Source organism: Diaphorina citri, unplaced genomic scaffold, assembly GCF_000475195.1.
Source record: "Diaphorina citri unplaced genomic scaffold, Diaci psyllid genome assembly version 1.1 scaffold1103, whole genome shotgun sequence".
In the NCBI taxonomy this organism is placed as follows: domain Eukaryota; kingdom Metazoa; phylum Arthropoda; class Insecta; order Hemiptera; family Psyllidae; genus Diaphorina; species Diaphorina citri.
Genome location: NW_007378532.1, coordinates 18,630 through 37,201, shown reverse-complemented (window position 1 = coordinate 37,201; position 18,572 = coordinate 18,630). Strand labels below are relative to the sequence as shown.

At 37.7% G+C, this 18,572-nt stretch overlaps 1 protein-coding gene across 2 annotated transcripts in view; it reads right to left on the bottom strand.

The window, feature by feature from the left end:
• The window catches only part of LOC113469493, an 82,115-nt gene that overhangs the window by 50,905 nt on the left and 12,638 nt on the right, over positions 1-18,572 (bottom strand). The window contains exons 3-4 of one of the 2 annotated variants that reach the window (XR_003392885.1): positions 15,004-15,198; positions 441-603 (exon numbers count right to left, since the gene is read on the bottom strand). The gene's annotated coding sequence lies outside the window, so the exon portion shown is untranslated. The remainder of the gene's footprint in view (positions 1-440; positions 604-15,003; positions 15,199-18,572) is intronic. The other variant, XM_026827256.1, reaches the window with a different exon arrangement.

Here is an 18,572-nt window from a genome sequence, read left to right as displayed (position 1 = left end):
TTAACTTTGTCTTCTTCTTCTACTTAATCTACTTCTTCGTCTTCTTCTTTAGTTTTATTTTCAGACTTGGTGTATTATTTCGGGGAAAGGGTTCCTCTTTTTTTTTCTGAGACTATGTTATTTTGTGTTCTTCTCCTTGTTTATAAAAACAGATGGCTCTGGAATGCTGGAAAGATATATTGCTCTATGAGTTATAAGTACCTGGATGAGAAATCTAAATTTGAATCCCATATTGGTGAAGAGTCAGTTGAAGGGGTCTTCTTCCTCTTATAACTGGGTAAGGCGTAAACTGCGTAAAGTAGATATCTACTTAATACTCTACTGAAAGAAGCTAGCTCGATTCCATTTATCGAAATTACCAATAACACTCCATCACTCCAATCACTTTTAACATTGGTTGGTCGAAAAATTTGTCTAGCTACCTATACCTGGCAACTTACCTTTTTCGCTCGAATTTCCAACAGCTCATCAATATGTCCTCCTGAGGGCAAGGTGTGTATGGCTCGAATCAGCCTGCAGCAAATGTGCACTCAGTCAGTCACCCATCCAGGTACACACCACGCTCAAAAGTGCTTCAGAGTTCCATGGGTCACTGGTATTATACTGTAACAAAAATGCCAAAATATTGTTACATATTAGGTATAAATAAAGGTATGAACAATTGAACAGCCATATGCATATAGGTATAATCTCTCATGAATAGAGCATGAGACGACCAGATGACAGTGAATATAATGCCGATCGACTTATATCTAGGTACATATAAACATACCTAGGTATTATTTTGACGTACCTAGGTACAAACACATTGCTATATCTCATTAAGCGAGTAAATGAATTGAAATGTGCCTGATACCCATTATTACGAGCAACTATCAATATTCAGGTTCTGGATCGCAGCATATTGATGTGAGAAAAAATGTGCTATCAATTCCATACCAGAATATCTACATATGGCACGACAAGACCATCAGACTTTCACTATTAGGATTTAACATCCATCGAATAGATAGGAAAATTCAAATTTCATTTTGTCCACTGATGATCAAACGCTGTAGCATAGAGTGGTAATCATCTTGAAATAACTACCCACAAGAAGGTAGTCTCGAAACAACACAGTACTATGGAAAATTGTGGGTCCAAAGCTTTAGGAGCATCTTCAGAAAGCTCATAAAATTTAGATAACCACCACCTCCTATCTTAAATTTTCAGAAACAAATTGCTCCAAGGCAAAGTTTTAATTTATAAGACGCTGCTTTCTTACTTTCGATGGCAGCTATATTGCTAGTTTTATAACTTTCTAAGCCCAGTGATAATTGAAGATACCAGGACTTTGTTTCAGAAAGCTAAAGCGAAAGGCCAAAGGGACGTAGGTACTTGCGAAAAAAAAAGTTGAGAAAAGTTTCAGAATGTGTTTTTCTCTTTTTTTTAGCCTTCTCCCTCTCTCTCTCTCTCTCTCTCTCTCTCTCTCTCTCTGTGTTTATTTCTTCCTCTAATCCTCTACTTTTCCCCAAGTTTATTCTCTCCTTCACACTGATGTTTCCTCTTGCCTTTATCGATATTGAGAAATGGAGGAGACTACTTTGTTCTTTTACTCGTAGGCCGGACAAGGGTGTATAATTGTTTTTAATGTCGGTGCCTTTAAATTCACAAGTTTCATCAAAGTAGGAGCCCTCAAATACCAAGATTTATCACGTCATGTAGGTCACTGAAATCAAGATCAGTCAACTTGTTACCTGAAATAAAGCTCAGTAAACAGAAATTCGCAAAACCCATTCAGATGATTACAGATACACGTCACAGACGTGCACAATATTCTCATTCAATCACGCTTTGTCTGATGAAAAAGCAAAATAAGACTTTCCTTCCCGCTAAAAAGGGATTGGACCAAGTTGTTCTGAATTAAGGGTTATTTTTCCCATTATTTTCCCAGCAGTTCTCCTTCACTCGTTCCACTTTTTTCTCCACTCTGCGAGTCATCCCTTCTGTACTTGTGATGTCATTTGAATTTTCCAAAGTTTCGTTTTCATGCTGCTGTGTTGTTGAATCTTTACTTCCTCACAGCATTCAGCGTTTTGATATGTGATGTCATTTGAATTTTCCAAAGTTTCGTTTTCATGCTGCTGTGTTGTTGAATCTTTACTTCCTCACAGCATTCAGCGTTTTGATTACTGAAGATAAAGTAGAGGGTGGTAATTGGAGATCCACACAAAGCATTTTATAATTGAATCACTTTTGATCTTCAAATGACTTTGTGTGATTGTAAAGGTTAACTTTTGCCAGCAGTTACAATACAGTCTCATTTATCGAGTGTGGAATGATCTACAGAGGAGGTTGTTAAGTTCAGGGCTGTTTCGCCTTCAAAGTAGGATAGTAAGGATAGGTATAACTTATCTCTAGATTATAAATTGCATTGCATTACACATCCAATACCATCTTTTAATGTTGCACCAATGTGCAAGAGATTAAATTCTATCTGCTGGTGTGTAATTCAGAAATTCTACCAACGCGAGAGTTCTCTTATGAATTTTATTTATGATTGAAGAAGGTTCGGTTTGGTTGAGGTGTTGAAATGTTCGTTACTTCGCCTGGTTCACTTAGATAATGTTAATGTGTTAATAGAACAGTATTGTAAATCATTGCCTATTACTTATATTGTGAATGTGTTGCTGTTAGATTATACTTTCTACATCACTCATCGACCAAGAGATATCTAGGAGATAAAAGTAAATCAAGGTATCGACGAGAATGTCTATTAGTTGTATCTACGTGGAATATTAGAGATGTTACACTTGATGAGTTCAGAGTTGGTAAATTAATGGACGTTTCAAAGTTCGAATGGATGTCTGTTGCGTGTTGCCTATTGGTTCAGCCTGGAATGTTCAAAGTTGATTTTGAAGCTTTGACTTTTAACAATCTATTTTTACAAGTTTGGAATTTTATTAATTATTGCAAGAGATGTTGATGAACCTTTGTCCTAATACGTAATAGGTTCAAATTTTCGGAATCTCACCTACAGTAAAGGAAAAAATTTAAGCTTGAGGGGGGTGGGCTGAGCTCCCCCCTAGATACTAGATACAATCCTACCTCATATTATTTTGTTCATGTTCAGTAGGGAGCACTGTGCTTGGAAGCTGCATTTACAACATCCCCAACTTTTTATTTTTTCATACAACAGATATTTTGGTGGCGTAGAAGGAAGTACAGCAAAATGATGGGAAATAGGGAGAGGGTAATAGTATTTTTAAAAATCTGGTGTGAACATCACACCACTTTCTATTACATTATGACACACAAAAATATCACACCAAAGTTGTTAGGTTAGTATTTGGACGGATTACCATCCAATTTTTAACAAAATAGTTACACTACCATCCTTGGAACATACAATATTTCATATTGTGAACAGATAATTTGCTAAAACCCACTTTTTGGACTCAGGGGACCTCAAAAAGGACGTATGTATAGCTTCCCTATACACAAGGTAATAAAAAGTGAAAGATAAAAATATTATTTTATTTTAGGGGGGAATAAAGGGGTAGAGGAGCAAGAAGAGAGAGGATTTTTTTTTTTTTTTTTTTTTTTTTTTTTTTTTTTTTTTTGTAATATGTATAAATAAATAATTTTTCCATTTGTGATGGACACTTTTCGGACTACAGATTTCCACATTTACAACATATCCAGTATCCAGATGTGCTTGCTTTGTGGTGTTTATTGCATTTGAAATTATGTTCTCCAAAACGTGCTATCATTTTTCATAACTCTAAAATTTGAGCATACTAGGGGCAGAAGGATCATAAAACAACGAAATTCCGATAGGGCCGGACCAGCTTAAGACCAGAATCGGCGATAGCAGGACATTGCACGATATGATGAGATCAATTGGAGTGATATGATGAGAACAATTGGAGCCACCCAGAGAGGAAACGCTACATGCATCCTAGGGTCTCTACCGGAGAAGAGGAATTCTAGTGATTTTTTTTTATATTGAAATAAATATCACTTTGTATCTTTTTCGAACTGGTGAAATGAAATAAATATGGAGGAAAACAAATTCCCAGAAAAGCACCCCAAAAAGGCTCGAGCTTGGCCAGATGGAACGAAAGAATAATGTCTATTTTTAGGTTTTCACAAATGAAGCATGGCGTATTTATCTGAAAAGCAACATTATAATGCTAAAGGTTATTGCGAGGGGGTACATGGTACACCACTCACCAGTCGGTACTTTGATATTGAATTTTGCACAATACTCTGAAAAAAGCTCCCGTTCCATTTCAGGCGAAAGAGACGTGCTGCAAAGGGCCAGAAATGTTTACTACATTTTACTCCATCAACCCAATTTTGTACAGATTTTTTTTTTTTTTAACATCGTTTTCTAACCAGATAGTTCTCGGTGTAGAAACACCCATTGATGGTCAGTCTTCAATCTTCGTAATTTATTGAAAATGGACATGGTTCATCCCGATTCTTGCCATGTTCATTTGTTCAAGCACACTTAGCACAGCATGCAAAATTGCAAATACCTATAACAAAGGTGGCCATTTATAAGGACTTGCAATGCCGGGTTTTGATTAAAGTTACCCGAATGGTTGAAATCCGGCTCTCAACCAATTAAATAGAAGAAAAAAGTCCAAAAGTGCCAAACGCAAACTCCGACTCCTACTGTACATGCACAATCTGACTTTTGGCGTTTGATTCGGTATCAGGGACGTCGGAATAGATAAGGTCAGAGGTCACCAGAGTCGTGTGGTGATGGTGACTGAATTCCTAAGAGAAAAACAAGAGGAAAGTCGAGTTGTGGAGGGGTAAAGTGAGGGAAAGAAATATAGAGTCATCAGTCATCAGGTAAGGGAAAATAGCGTGAAAATATTGACGGAGGCGTTAGGGAGGGATTCTACGAAGGGAAATGAAGAGAAAACTATGTAGGATACATATATTATGTATCTCCAGTATACTTCCGCCACTTTGGAGAACTTTGAGACTTTAGATGAGTAATTCAGTAAGCACAAGGGTTTTTTTTTTTTTTTTTTTTTTTTTTTTGTAATATGTATAAATAAATAATTTTTCCATTTGTGATGGACACTTTTCGGACTACAGATTTCCACATTTACAACATATCCAGTATCCAGATGTGCTTGCTTTGTGGTGTTTATTGCATTTGAAATTATGTTCTCCAAAACGTGCTATCATTTTTCATAACTCTAAAATTTGAGCATACTAGGGGCAGAAGGATCATAAAACAACGAAATTCCGATAGGGCCGGACCAGCTTAAGACCAGAATCGGCGATAGCAGGACATTGCACGATATGATGAGATCAATTGGAGTGATATGATGAGAACAATTGGAGCCACCCAGAGAGGAAACGCTACATGCATCCTAGGGTCTCTACCGGAGAAGAGGAATTCTAGTGATTTTTTTTTATATTGAAATAAATATCACTTTGTATCTTTTTCGAACTGGTGAAATGAAATAAATATGGAGGAAAACAAATTCCCAGAAAAGCACCCCAAAAAGGCTCGAGCTTGGCCAGATGGAACGAAAGAATAATGTCTATTTTTAGGTTTTCACAAATGAAGCATGGCGTATTTATCTGAAAAGCAACATTATAATGCTAAAGGTTATTGCGAGGGGGTACATGGTACACCACTCACCAGTCGGTACTTTGATATTGAATTTTGCACAATACTCTGAAAAAAGCTCCCGTTCCATTTCAGGCGAAAGAGACGTGCTGCAAAGGGCCAGAAATGTTTACTACATTTTACTCCATCAACCCAATTTTGTACAGATTTTTTTTTTTTTAACATCGTTTTCTAACCAGATAGTTCTCGGTGTAGAAACACCCATTGATGGTCAGTCTTCAATCTTCGTAATTTATTGAAAATGGACATGGTTCATCCCGATTCTTGCCATGTTCATTTGTTCAAGCACACTTAGCACAGCATGCAAAATTGCAAATACCTATAACAAAGGTGGCCATTTATAAGGACTTGCAATGCCGGGTTTTGATTAAAGTTACCCGAATGGTTGAAATCCGGCTCTCAACCAATTAAATAGAAGAAAAAAGTCCAAAAGTGCCAAACGCAAACTCCGACTCCTACTGTACATGCACAATCTGACTTTTGGCGTTTGATTCGGTATCAGGGACGTCGGAATAGATAAGGTCAGAGGTCACCAGAGTCGTGTGGTGATGGTGACTGAATTCCTAAGAGAAAAACAAGAGGAAAGTCAAGACGAGTTATGGAGGGGTAAAGTGAGGGAAAGAAATATAGAGGGACGTCGGAATAGATAAGGTCAGAGGTCACCAGAGTCGTGTGGTGATGGTGACTGAATTCCTAAGAGAAAAACAAGAGGAAAGTCGAGTTGTGGAGGGGTAAAGTGAGGGAAAGAAATATAGAGTCATCAGTCATCAGGTAAGGGAAAATAGCGTGAAAATATTGACGGAGGCGTTAGGGAGGGATTCTACGAAGGGAAATGAAGAGAAAACTATGTAGGATACATATGTATCTCCAGTATACTTCCGCCACTTTGGAGAACTTTGAGACTTTAGATGAGTAATTGAGTAAGCACAGTTTACTGAAAAGCGTTCCCAGAAATAACACCGTTTGTCCCTGGGTTTATAACAACGTTGCAATGAATATTTTAACTTCTGCATGACTAATGCGTGTAGTTATGAGGGCTCCTCTTTGAGATTATTGAGAAATGGCCATTTTTCATCTTAAAAATGTCACTTCTGGGGGGTATATATAAACTTTACTTTGACACCACCAAACAATTGGCCATAAGCATCTTTCTATCTTCAGAAACATGAGATATTCAAAATTCCTTGCTGTTCAAAAGTTACGAGGGTCGGGAAGGACTTCTGGGATATACTGTAGGTATATTAAAACATCTTCCTAATCAGCCTATCACATAAGTAGCACATATAAGTACCTAGGTACATATATTGGAAACGCATATGCATCACGCCAGAACAATATTAACTGGAAAAGTTTGTATAATGTTCAGAGTGAATCTAAACATCGCCAACAACAGGAGCAAGTAACGAGACTAAATTTAACTTAAACTAAATAAACTATATTATGTTTAATTTTATATAAAATTTGTTGGCACTTCGTAGCGTATGACTAAATATGAATTTGAATTTGTGTGAACTGGGTCTTGTAAAATCCAAAATTGGTGGTTAAGCGGTGTCCACATTGTTGATCGACTCGATCGGTGGTTGATGGACGAGGTGAATCTATGTTGTCGAGGCAGTGAGGATGGTTTCAGTCGACAGTCGTCGACTATGTGCAGACACAGCTTTAGAATCAGATTCAACAGGTTTTCAGATCCGGGTTGGGCGTAAGTTTGTGGTTACTCTAAGTCTAAACTGGAGTCTTTCTCTCACGATTTTCTGTATCAATAGTTCAAAAATCCAAAAGCAATGTAACCACTTCCTAAAAGACTAATGAGTTTGAAACGTGATGTCAATATGGCGAAGATTGCAGTTTGGACCGTCAGAGGGTGCTGAATGCGACTCACCTATATTTTGACAGACTCACCTAATATTGTACAATTTGTACAGGTATTTAATATTCTGTGGAATTTCTTTATTGTTATGTACTAGCAAAAATAATGTCATTCCTGTTAGAGAACTCACCAAAGCTAATGTCATTTTCGAAACATCCTATTTTTAGCCTTCACACCTCATTCGGGAAGTGAAACTCGGACTTTTGTCACACCCTGTTGAGCGCTGATCGTGTCATTGAATTTTGAGTTTGAGGTAAATAGCTTCATTTTGGCATTTGTTTTTATTTCGGTACACATATCACAAATTGTTGAATAAAGATTGAACACCATATTATCATCATTAACCCTTTCAAGCACATACGGTTCGTTATAATTTCATGAAGTAAAAAACTGATAATCACTCAGTATCAGGGGGAGTATTCCACATCACATGCATTGGAGGATTTGGAGGCGATTAGTGTAAGATTTCTAATTAAAACTTGGGTGGCAGCAAAAACGTTACCTACCAACTTTTCTCGAGAAATGAGAAATTGTATAAATAAAAGCTGTGAATCAGCACATCTATCTAATCAAGTAATCATATTATTTATCAAAAGGAGCCATTGCAATCAACGGCTTTTGAATCTTCAAACTTGAAACCTAAATGAGAGAAAAAAAATCAACATGACCTCTAAAAGATGAGCTACTTTTCAGAAATACCCATAAGCTCAAAATGTCTAAACACAAAAGAAGTCAACAATACTTTCCCCCGTCAACTTGGTGGTCCGCGCCTGCCGACTGAACGATTTTTTTTTTATTAAAATTTCATCTCAAACATCACGCCGTGGCAGTCTGATGAGTTATTTTAGAATGAAATGATAACAAGTTACAGAATCTATTATTTATTGGCATAAGTAGATTCTGCTTTCTCTTTACTTCATTCTTCCCTCGTCTTGTTCAAACAATTTGAAAATCTTGTTCATTCCATAATGAACAGGGATATGTTCTTTGTCTGCGCCATCATCGGGGGGTCGAAATGTTGCATCAATGACGTCACTAGTTCTTTTATTAGAAATAATTAATTTATTAGAATCTAATCATAACTAATTACCTTGGGGTCGAGTGGATCAGGTACAATATCATGTCTTCTCATGAAGTGTTTCGCACATCGAAGCGTTTATCCCTTCTAAATTTAATTACTACAGTTAGTTGTAAAGTAACTTCCCGAGATCAATAGGCTGTTGATTATCTGCACAGGAGTGGGTGGGGTGCTCTGTGCTTCAAATATTGTCTCCTCCCCCCCCCTCTTCTTCTTCTTCTCTTTCTTTCCTCTCTCTTTCTTCTCTACTATTCCCCTTTTCTTTCCCCTACTCTTCCCAGACCCTCCCTCCTCTCTTCTTCAACAAATTCCTCTTTTTCCTTCCTTTTTTTTCCATTTCCCCCTGTTTTCCCCCCTTTGATTTTGTATATAATTTATAATTTCATGTCATATGACCAAGAAATGGGCAAACTAGGACGCGTGCAGATAAAGGTGCTTCTACTGCCATGGCATCAGCTAGGGAATGCAAAACAGAGTCCAAAACTTGTTTGCTTTTGCAGTGAACATACATATATCAATATCCGATTCGGCAAACATTTTGTAAATGAATGATTTTCTTTCAAACTAACTAGGCTTTGTAAATGAATGATTTTCTTTCAAACTAACTAGGCTTTGTAAATGAATGAGTTTCTTTCAAACTAACTAGACTTTGTAAATGAATGATTTTCTTTCATACTAACTAGGCTTTGTAAATGAATGATTTTCTTTCATACTAACTAGACTTTGTAAATGAATGATTTTCTTTCAAACTAAGATCAAACTTTATTTTGTATTTATATGTATATACTTTTTGTTACCATCTGTAAATAAAGTTTGATCCAATTGTGTAATAATAATAATAAATGGGGACACACTGAAAGCGATTGTGTGGTTGTGGCTTTGTCCAAATTATGACACATCCTTTTTTAACGAACTCAAAAAAGTGACTAGACCTAAGGCTAGCCATTCAGGTCTGTCTGACACAGTCGGAACGTGTGTGGCGGAAAACGCTCGAGACCTGGGCCTGAACCTTTTTCGCCACACACGTTTCGACTGTCTGACAGACTGCGGTCTGAGCGTGAGTGGTTGGCATAAGACTTGATAAGTACAAAAGAAAATACTTGAGATATGACAAGACACGAGGAAGATCCAAATCCAAGGTGCAAGACAAACGAATGGCATTTGGTGTCTGGGCACGGAAAGCAAAGTATAAGACTAAACATCTTCTCGTTTCCAATCAAGCTTGTTTGGCGAGTAAACGCCGCCGGTTGAGCAAACACACTCTCTGAAAACAAGTGAGAGTGTGAGGGGTATACACATACGGATTAAAATGTGTATTTTTAAATTTTATCCAAAATAAATTTGTTTCTTCGTATACAGAATGCATTCTTTACGTTGAGAAATATTATTTGTACTCCCTTCCGATGAGAATATCTTTGCGCCCTGTTGCTACCAATCATATCGGCGTGCATTACAGTGGCTTATCAGGTCCGAGGACGGAGTTCAATTCCCGACATGACAGAAATATTTTATGCCTGGTATAACATCGCCGAAACTTATGAAGAATAATGCTCAGAAGTCAGAAGTGACGCTGTCTTCCGTTTACTAGACGATTTCCAACTCGTTTTTCTCGAATAACTTCCTTAAAAACTCAAAAAGAGTTCGCATTTCTCGAGACTTGGGATTTCGACCTAGGTCGATAAAAATTTGCATAGAGATTCAACAAGCTATGTAGATCAAAATTGCCCTGGCCCAAATTTCCAAAAAGATACGGTTAGGCCCTTATTCAGGACAGAATTTAAGGTCAGTCAAACCTTAAATAGGTTAAACTTGTAAACTAGTTGATTTAGGAGACACACGTTTTACGCTAAGCGTAACCTCGCGCTCTACAAGTGTAAACACCGAGAAAATGAGGGAGAAAGGAGAAAAGATATCGACTTTATTAAAAAAAAAAGAGAAAAGAGAGAAAGAATAATTTCCATCGTCGTCGCTTTTTATTACAAAAAGTTTACCATAGCGGTATTTTATGTCGTGAAAAGAGCGAGAAAGAGACAGAGAGAGTGGGAGAAGAGAGAGAGAGAAAGAGAGAGAGAGAGAGAGAGAAAGGAGGGACGAAGGGAAGGGAAAAAAAAAACATTTGAGTGTAAAACGCAAGCCAGAACAAATAAGTACTTGAGTCTTGGAACGAGAGATGCGGATTCTAAATGAGTACAACAGACGAAACGACTTGAGGCAATTGTGATAGAAAAGTCTTTGCTCAGAATCTTTGCACCTCTTCCTTGATGCTCAATTTTAATTCGTGGAAAAGATTTTATGTGTGAAATAATCAACTGTAAAAACTCATTTCTCACGACAACGAAGATCGAAGGGAACCTACAACCCGTTTGCGAACTGCCCAAGTGCCCAACATAAGGCCTAACTATTCTAAGCTCCAAAATCATGATGTCATGAACGACCGATATCGAAAGTTTTCAACTTGGCGTTTCCCAGCACGGCCATTTTATTTGATGTCAAGAAGAGAGAAAACTAATTGTGTTTTTCTTTCTTCTCCTTTTTTCTTCCTCCACAAAACTTATTGCTTTTTAGAAGGATAATGCAGGAGGCAAGAAGGAGGACTAGGGGAAATGACAGAGGACTGTAAAGTAGAAGACCAGGGACCCATGCACGAAGGACTTCTCAGGGACCCATATACCAAGGACTCGCCCCACTTGCAGGTACTTCCTTTACTTTCCTAGTCTGAAGCCACCTCAGATACGATGCCAGAATTTTGATGTTTTCACTCACCCTTCCTTCGCAGTCACAAGGTCTTCAGCTTCCATGGTGCACATATGACCAAAACGCCCCCGGGCCCCCCTTAAAAAAAAAAAAAAAAAAAAAAAAAAAACAATTTCACGCAAATTTTAAACTTGTCATCAGGGCCAAGTTTTTTGTCAATTTACCAAAAATGCCATTAAATATGTTCGAGTGTGTGCGTGAGTATAAAATTTAGAATTATTGTCCAGAGGTCGGAATTTTTTGTTTGAATTAAGGCACCTCTCTTCAGGGCTCAACAGGGTCTCCACATCAATACCTACAAATATTTCCCAGATGGCCACTCATCCGGATACCAACCACGCGCTAGTTTTTTTTTTCTCTCTTTTGAAGAGGTTTTTGATAGAGGGAGCTGTAAAATAGCGAATGTTTTATCGTTCCGAAATGGAAGACAGGACAGGATAGGAGAAAGCCAGCCGTTCCAAGAACGAACCTTCTCTGGTTAGGTTAAAATTCGCCTAGGGCAGAAATCCAACCCGCGACCTAGCGCTGTGTTGACAGGGTATAAGCGCTACCCCATATGACCAAGAAATGGGCAAACTAGGACGCGTGCAGATAAAGGTGCTTCTACTGCCATGGCATCAGCTAGGGAATGCAAAACAGAGCCCAAAACTTGCCCCAGAGAATTATTCCGAGCTGCAGTGAACATACATATCATTATCGGATTCAGCAACCATCAAACATGATAAGCCCACTAATGATGATAATGATGTCCGTGACTCCGTGAGTGGTTTTGGAGTTTGGTGATATCTGACCACCTTCATCTTCTTCATCTTTCTTTCTTTCTTTCTCTTTCTCTCTCTCTCTCTCTCCCTCTCCTGCCTGTTGTTATGAAGGAAGTGTTAAGGAAAAAACGAAAGGCGAAACCTAAATACGCGCCTTATACCAATGGGAAAAGAGGTGGGTTTAAAAATTACATAGGGGTTTTTAGTGAGAGAACTTTGTGAAGGCAACAGTATAGAAGTCTATACGGTGGCGGTGGTGTATACATATACATATGGTAAGGGTGGTGTAGAGCGGAGTAAATATGGTAAGGGTGATGTAGAGCGGAGTAAATGTGGTAAGGTTGGTGTAGAGCAGTGTAAATATGGTAAAGGTAGTGTAGAGCAGGGTAAATATGGTGAGGTTGGTATGGAGAGGGTGTAAATATGGTAAGGTTATTCTAGAGCAGTGGAAATATGGCAAGGTTGGTATATGTATAGCAGTGTAAATACGGCAAGGGTGGTGTAGAGCTGTAAATATGGCAAGCTTGATGTAAAGCGGGGTAAATATGATATAGAGTAAGGGCAGAGAACTTTGTGAAGGCAACAGTATAGAAGTCTATACGGTGGCGGTGGTGTATACATATACATATGGTAAGGGTGGTGTAGAGCGGAATAAATATGGTAAGGGTAGTGTAGAGCGGAGTAAATATGGTAAGGTTGGTGTAGAGCAGTGTAAATATGGTAAGGGTAGTGTAGAGCAGGGTAAATATGGTGAGGTTGGTATAGAGAGGGTGTAAATTTGGTAAGGTTATTCTAGAGCAGTGGAAATATGGCAAGGTTGGTATATGTATAGCAGTGTAAATACGGCAAGGGTGGTGTAGAGCTGTAAATATGGCAAGCTTGATGTAAAGCGGGGTAAATATGGTGGGGGTTGATGACAAATAATATCATTTCTCATCTTGTAGGGCGAAACCTTTAACTTCTACATAGGGAATGAAACTGAAAGGCTGACTCTTGTGTTCTTTTGTCATGTTGTTCAGCATTATTTCTGTAAGTAAATGTATAGAGTCAGACATCTTGTCTCATTTTAACTTCTAAACACGGAGAGTTGACGAAAATAACCTGTTGTTACTCTGTAGGTAGATTCCTCGTGCAAATTCCATTTTGTTTTCGTGGAAAGTTTTATTTTGGGTACTTCAGTTAGTTTTGTGTCAAAAGGTAACGTTCATATTTCAATAATATTCTGAGTATAGGTAGGTAGATAATTATATGCCCAGGCAGCTATTTGAAAACTCACGGGTTAGAGCTTTTATACATAGCTAATTAAAATCATAACCGTGGGTGGGAGATCTTTCGACTTGGAGAAGATACAAAAGATCTGCCAATATGATTTTGAGAACTGGTGTACCAATAAAATTAATCAAATCATTGTTTGGTAGTTCAACTAATGATACTAGTAGGCAGAGAAGCTCAAAAGGTATCTGAATTGGCACCCGGTGACTCCCTGACAACATACATAGAAAGGTACCCACATTTTGTTGCAACCCCAAAAACAAAACCCCCTAAACCTCATTTACTATAACGAGAAAAAAGAATTGTTGATCGAATTCCCTAGGATGGAAAAGGAAGGCGAAATACAAGGGAGATTGAGAGTGAGAAAGAAAGAAACACAGAATATGAGATGGAGGAGAGAGAGAGAGAGATGGGTTGAAAGGAAGAGACAGGGAAAGACAAGAAGGGGAAATTGAGAGTGATAAAGAAGGAAACAGAGAGATGATGTGGCGGGTTGAAAGAAAGAGACAGGAAGAGGTAGAGAGGGAAAATTGAGGATGGGGAAAGAAAGACAGATCAGGAGAGAGAGAGAGAGATGGAGGGGCGGGTTGAAAAAAAGAGACAGGGAGAAGGTGAGAGAGAAAATCGAGGATGGGGGAAGAAATACAGATCAAGAGAGAGAGAGAGAGAGATGGAGGGGTGGGTTGAAAGAAAGAGACAGCGAGAGGGTAGGAGAGAGTAGAGAGGGGAAGGGGATGAAGACTTTCCCTTGAATCATATTTCACTTTGCTTACTCAACGAGATTTACTCTGATAGCAAACAGTATTCTACAACAATACAGTCTGGAACATCACAACGCTTTCTCCCTCAGCTTTTCCGAATCTTATTCACTATTTAACAAACTGGGAACAGCAGTTTTAAAGATTTTCGACGACAGGCATACATAATTATGTCGATTTCTGACAGTGAAAATCAAAGAACCCATTTGTTACTTGTTTATATGGTTTTGATTAAAATCTTGATTCAACTTGGTCATTTGACAAATGGATAAGATTTAGTCTGTAAATAAGTTCAATGGATCAACCAATCGAAGAACACATTTCCCCAAAGATCACAGCCATCATAGGTACTAAATTTATGTAAACCCATTGTTTTAACAAAGGCCCGCAAAGTGGATTAGAAATTCGAAAATCCAGGAGAAAGCATTGGGCAAAGCTCAATTTTCATCTCCGCAAAAACGTATATATTTTTATTTCGTATTTCTTGAAAGATCTCATCTACTTTTCCCTCCTTCCTTCTCTTCCCCCTCCCCCTTCCTTCTATTTCCCCTCTCCCCCCTCCTTCCCACGTCCGTCGTTTGTTTCTCCCTCTCTCCATGTAACTTTGTTCCCTATCTCTTATTCCCTCTCTGCATTTCCTTACCTTCTGTTTCTTCCCTTCACTTTCCTAGCTACCATTACTTTTTTCTTTCTCTCTTACTTTTCAAGCCCTTGCTCCCCCTTACCTCAGTCTCTCTCTCTTTCTCTCTCTCTCTTTCTCTCTCTCTCTCTCTTTACTCGAGCATCTTATGGGGATTTTCATTCTTTGCATTCTGGCGTCCCATTTTCGTACCCTTAACATTTTCCCTTTGAAACTTCGGAATACATACCTTCTACCTTCTCCCACCTCGTGCTGTACTGTAGCTCTTTGAGGAAAATGGTAGACAGTAGTCACCTTGTAATCCGGGGATCCAAGGTTCGAACTCGAGGCGAATTTTCAACTTTGCTGTGTGTTTGAAGATGCTGGCTGTGTCACGCAATGTGTGATATAGCAGGTAGGGATTGGCTACTTTCCTTTGGGAGAACTTTAAAGCAGAGAGAAGGAGAAATATAAATTAAAATTAAAATCTTCTGGTTATGAAGAGGGTATTTTGAAAATGCGTCATTTTCAAAGTATTTACATATCTATCTACCTGTACTGTACCTACATACATATGTAAGTGCCAGGGTCCAGAATCTCTAGATCTCTGGATACTTGAGAGAGAGAGAAAAAAGTTCTTTTAATACTAAAACAAAACGAAACAGCGAGAAAAAGAGAAAAAAGAAGGGAGGGAAAAGAGCAGGAGGAGAAGGAGGAGGGAGAAAAAGGGAAGTTCCCAGAGGAAAATGATCTTTATGATGTAAAAAAAAAGAAAAAAAAAAAGGAAAGACTAGAGAAAGAGGAAGGTAAAATGAAGAAAAAAAAGGTAAGAGAAAAGGTACAGGAATGTTAAAGTTATTTATAACTTTTTTTTCTTTTTTTTTACAGAATTAAAATCGTTTAAGTAAAAACACAAGAAAGAAAATTAGAAAATCTTTATTCCGCTTTGTTCACTCCCCCTCGAAACATCAAAGGCACAAACAAAGACAAATCTTGCATAAAATATCCGGTGCGAAGAAATGAAAATGCTGACAAAAATTAGCTCGTGTTTCTGGGTGGCAAGTCGTAGGGACGAAAAATTTACCACTGAAAAAACTTCTGGAGTTTAAAAACAGGTGGAAAATTTCAAGCCTTCTTCGCTTTCTTTTCATAAAATTGTATGCAAATCTAACACAGATATACATAGAAGTACAAGATCGGCCTCCAAAATTTTACGACTGTTATGATTATGAAGAACACAGTCGAACCAGGATATAAAAGAATCCAAGGGAGCAAGGTTTCTCTTACAATAGGTAAATTCTTCTCCTATATGGAGGTTTTTGGTCAGAAAATAAATCAGCTTTGTCTCTTATATCCATGTTCGACTGTATCAGATTTATCAAGATGAAATATACCTACAGCAAAAACGTAGTTCTATACGGTCAGAGGCTGCTCCAATTTGAATTTTTTTTTTTTTTTTTTTTTCAAAATCAACTCTAACAAGAAAAGAGGCGAACAGAATATTATAATAGCGCCGCAGGCGAAATTTTAGATCATTTTGGTCTAAAATCTTCAGAAATACAATCTCCCTGACGATTCCCGGTTTTCCAGTCTGGTAGACACCCTGCAATAGGTTTTTCGGTTCTCTTCAAAGCTAATTATTGCTTTTCCTCCATATTTTACGGGTCTATGGTCTAATGCTATACATAGATTTTTGTTGGCTAGATATTCTAAGGGGTTCGGGGTCTGAATGTGAAGTCCTTCAACCAGTCTCAATTTCTAGAAGTAACACACGGATGTGTTCTCTCTTTCAGGTTATAAGCTGCGACAAAACAAATAAACTGGTAAATACTTCTCAGTGCAACGAATACCGCGATGCAGTCTGTGATACAAATATGTATTGGGCTGCAAAACTAAATGAAGATACGAAGAAGATCACCTCCACATTTTCACCCACATGAAATTATTCCGTTGAAAACGAACTCGCTCGAACAACACAAGGGCCGTAATTGTAAAATAATTAAAACTCAAAGCATCATTAGAATCATTGCCAAATTCAAAACAATTTTCAACGTCTTTAGGAGACGAGAATCTTCTTGTGTGTGTAAGGCCTGTGGCACATTGGAACCGAAGCAGCGCGACTAGCTTAACTTCACACACAAAAAGCCCACTCTGAGGATCAGGTGTAGGACAACGGTCCCCAAAACATGGGTCAAGCTTATAATAAACGAATCTACGAAATCTTTAGTAGAGCCCAGTCGCACCATGACTCCTGATGCAAATCTATGAAAATAGATATTACAGACCTCTCACACAAAAATCTGCTTGGGTCTTCTAGAGTGTTTTCATTAGCTCACTATGGGTAATCAGGCATCTCCACTAATCTAACGTTATTTTACCCTTGCTCGTGTGTTATCCATTTCTAACGTTCGCCACTTTCATTCTAATAATTTTTCACTAATTTTCTTTATTTCTGTCTTTTGTTTCTCCATTTTTCTCGCTGTATGTTGAACTACAATTTTATTAGATCAAGTTGATAATCAAAAGGCACCTATAGACTCTGGTGTTATGAGTTACGAATGAAAAAATAGTGGAGACGCCAGAGTAACAATTTTCCAATCGTTTCGATACCTAATAAATTGATTTACTGATTGTTAAATATTCAATAATAATAAAATTATTAACATGACGTACATATGAACATTAGACTGGCCCTTAGCTATAGAGGTGGGAAAAAAATCTTGGAAAAGTCTTGAATATCACTCGATTTACAATCGTTTCGATACCTAATAAATTGATTTACTGATTGTTAAATATTCAATAATAATAAAATTATTAACATGACGTACATATGAACATAATGGCTGTAAGTAGTGTAAGTCCCTGATACTTGTTTACTGGCCTATTAACAGCCGCCACCACAAGGCAACATTCATTTTATTTAGTTATTATTACAAGGGAATTTGTTTTCTTCAACTATCATTATTATTCGCCTTCTTGCTTTCGCTTCTCGTGTTCATGAATTCCAATAAAATAAATTTAGTCTGTAGATGTTTACGATTATTTTTTTCATTTTAAAAAATTCTATTTTCGTAAAGAAAAAATACTTGAGTTTGAGTAGTATTGGGTAAAAGTACCTCCATATACCACTTCTCATTTTGTTTAAACTCATGTCAGTAGAAATGAAAATCAAAGATCTTTTCCAACTGAAACTGCCCAACATTTTAACAAAAGTTTTCCTTAGATAAAGTACCTAATATAATCTTGTGAGTCTTTCACATTGTTTAAACGGAAACCTTCTGCTTGCCAGCCAAGCTATCTTGGACTGTTCACTGTATCAAACTAAGTAGGCTTTGTAAATGAATGATTTTCTTCAAATAAGTGCCTATAACTCCTATGAGGGTATGGAGGGTTCGAATGAAAATTTGGGTTTCATTTCTCCTGGATGACAAAAGTATACTGAATACGTGTCGCTTTGTACAGGTAGCTACGTGCTACGTGTTGTTTATCATGGGAATCACGTCGTCACCATGTTATAATTTTAATCCTAGGTCAACAATTTCAGCACTCTGTACCGAAACCCCTGGCTTAAATTTTAAAACGTCTCTCAACAGTCTCAACCTCTTCGCTTCAGGGATAAGCGTGGGCATATACGAGTACCCTACTACCTACTTATTTTATTTTAATACCATCGGGTTAAACCCGACTTCGTCAAAGCACTTTCCTGATAAAACTGAAATTTATTACCTACCTACTTAAATTTTAATATTTTTTAATGTGACGGAAAACTAAGACTAAGACTATAATATCAAAACATATCAATTATAGTTATTATGACGG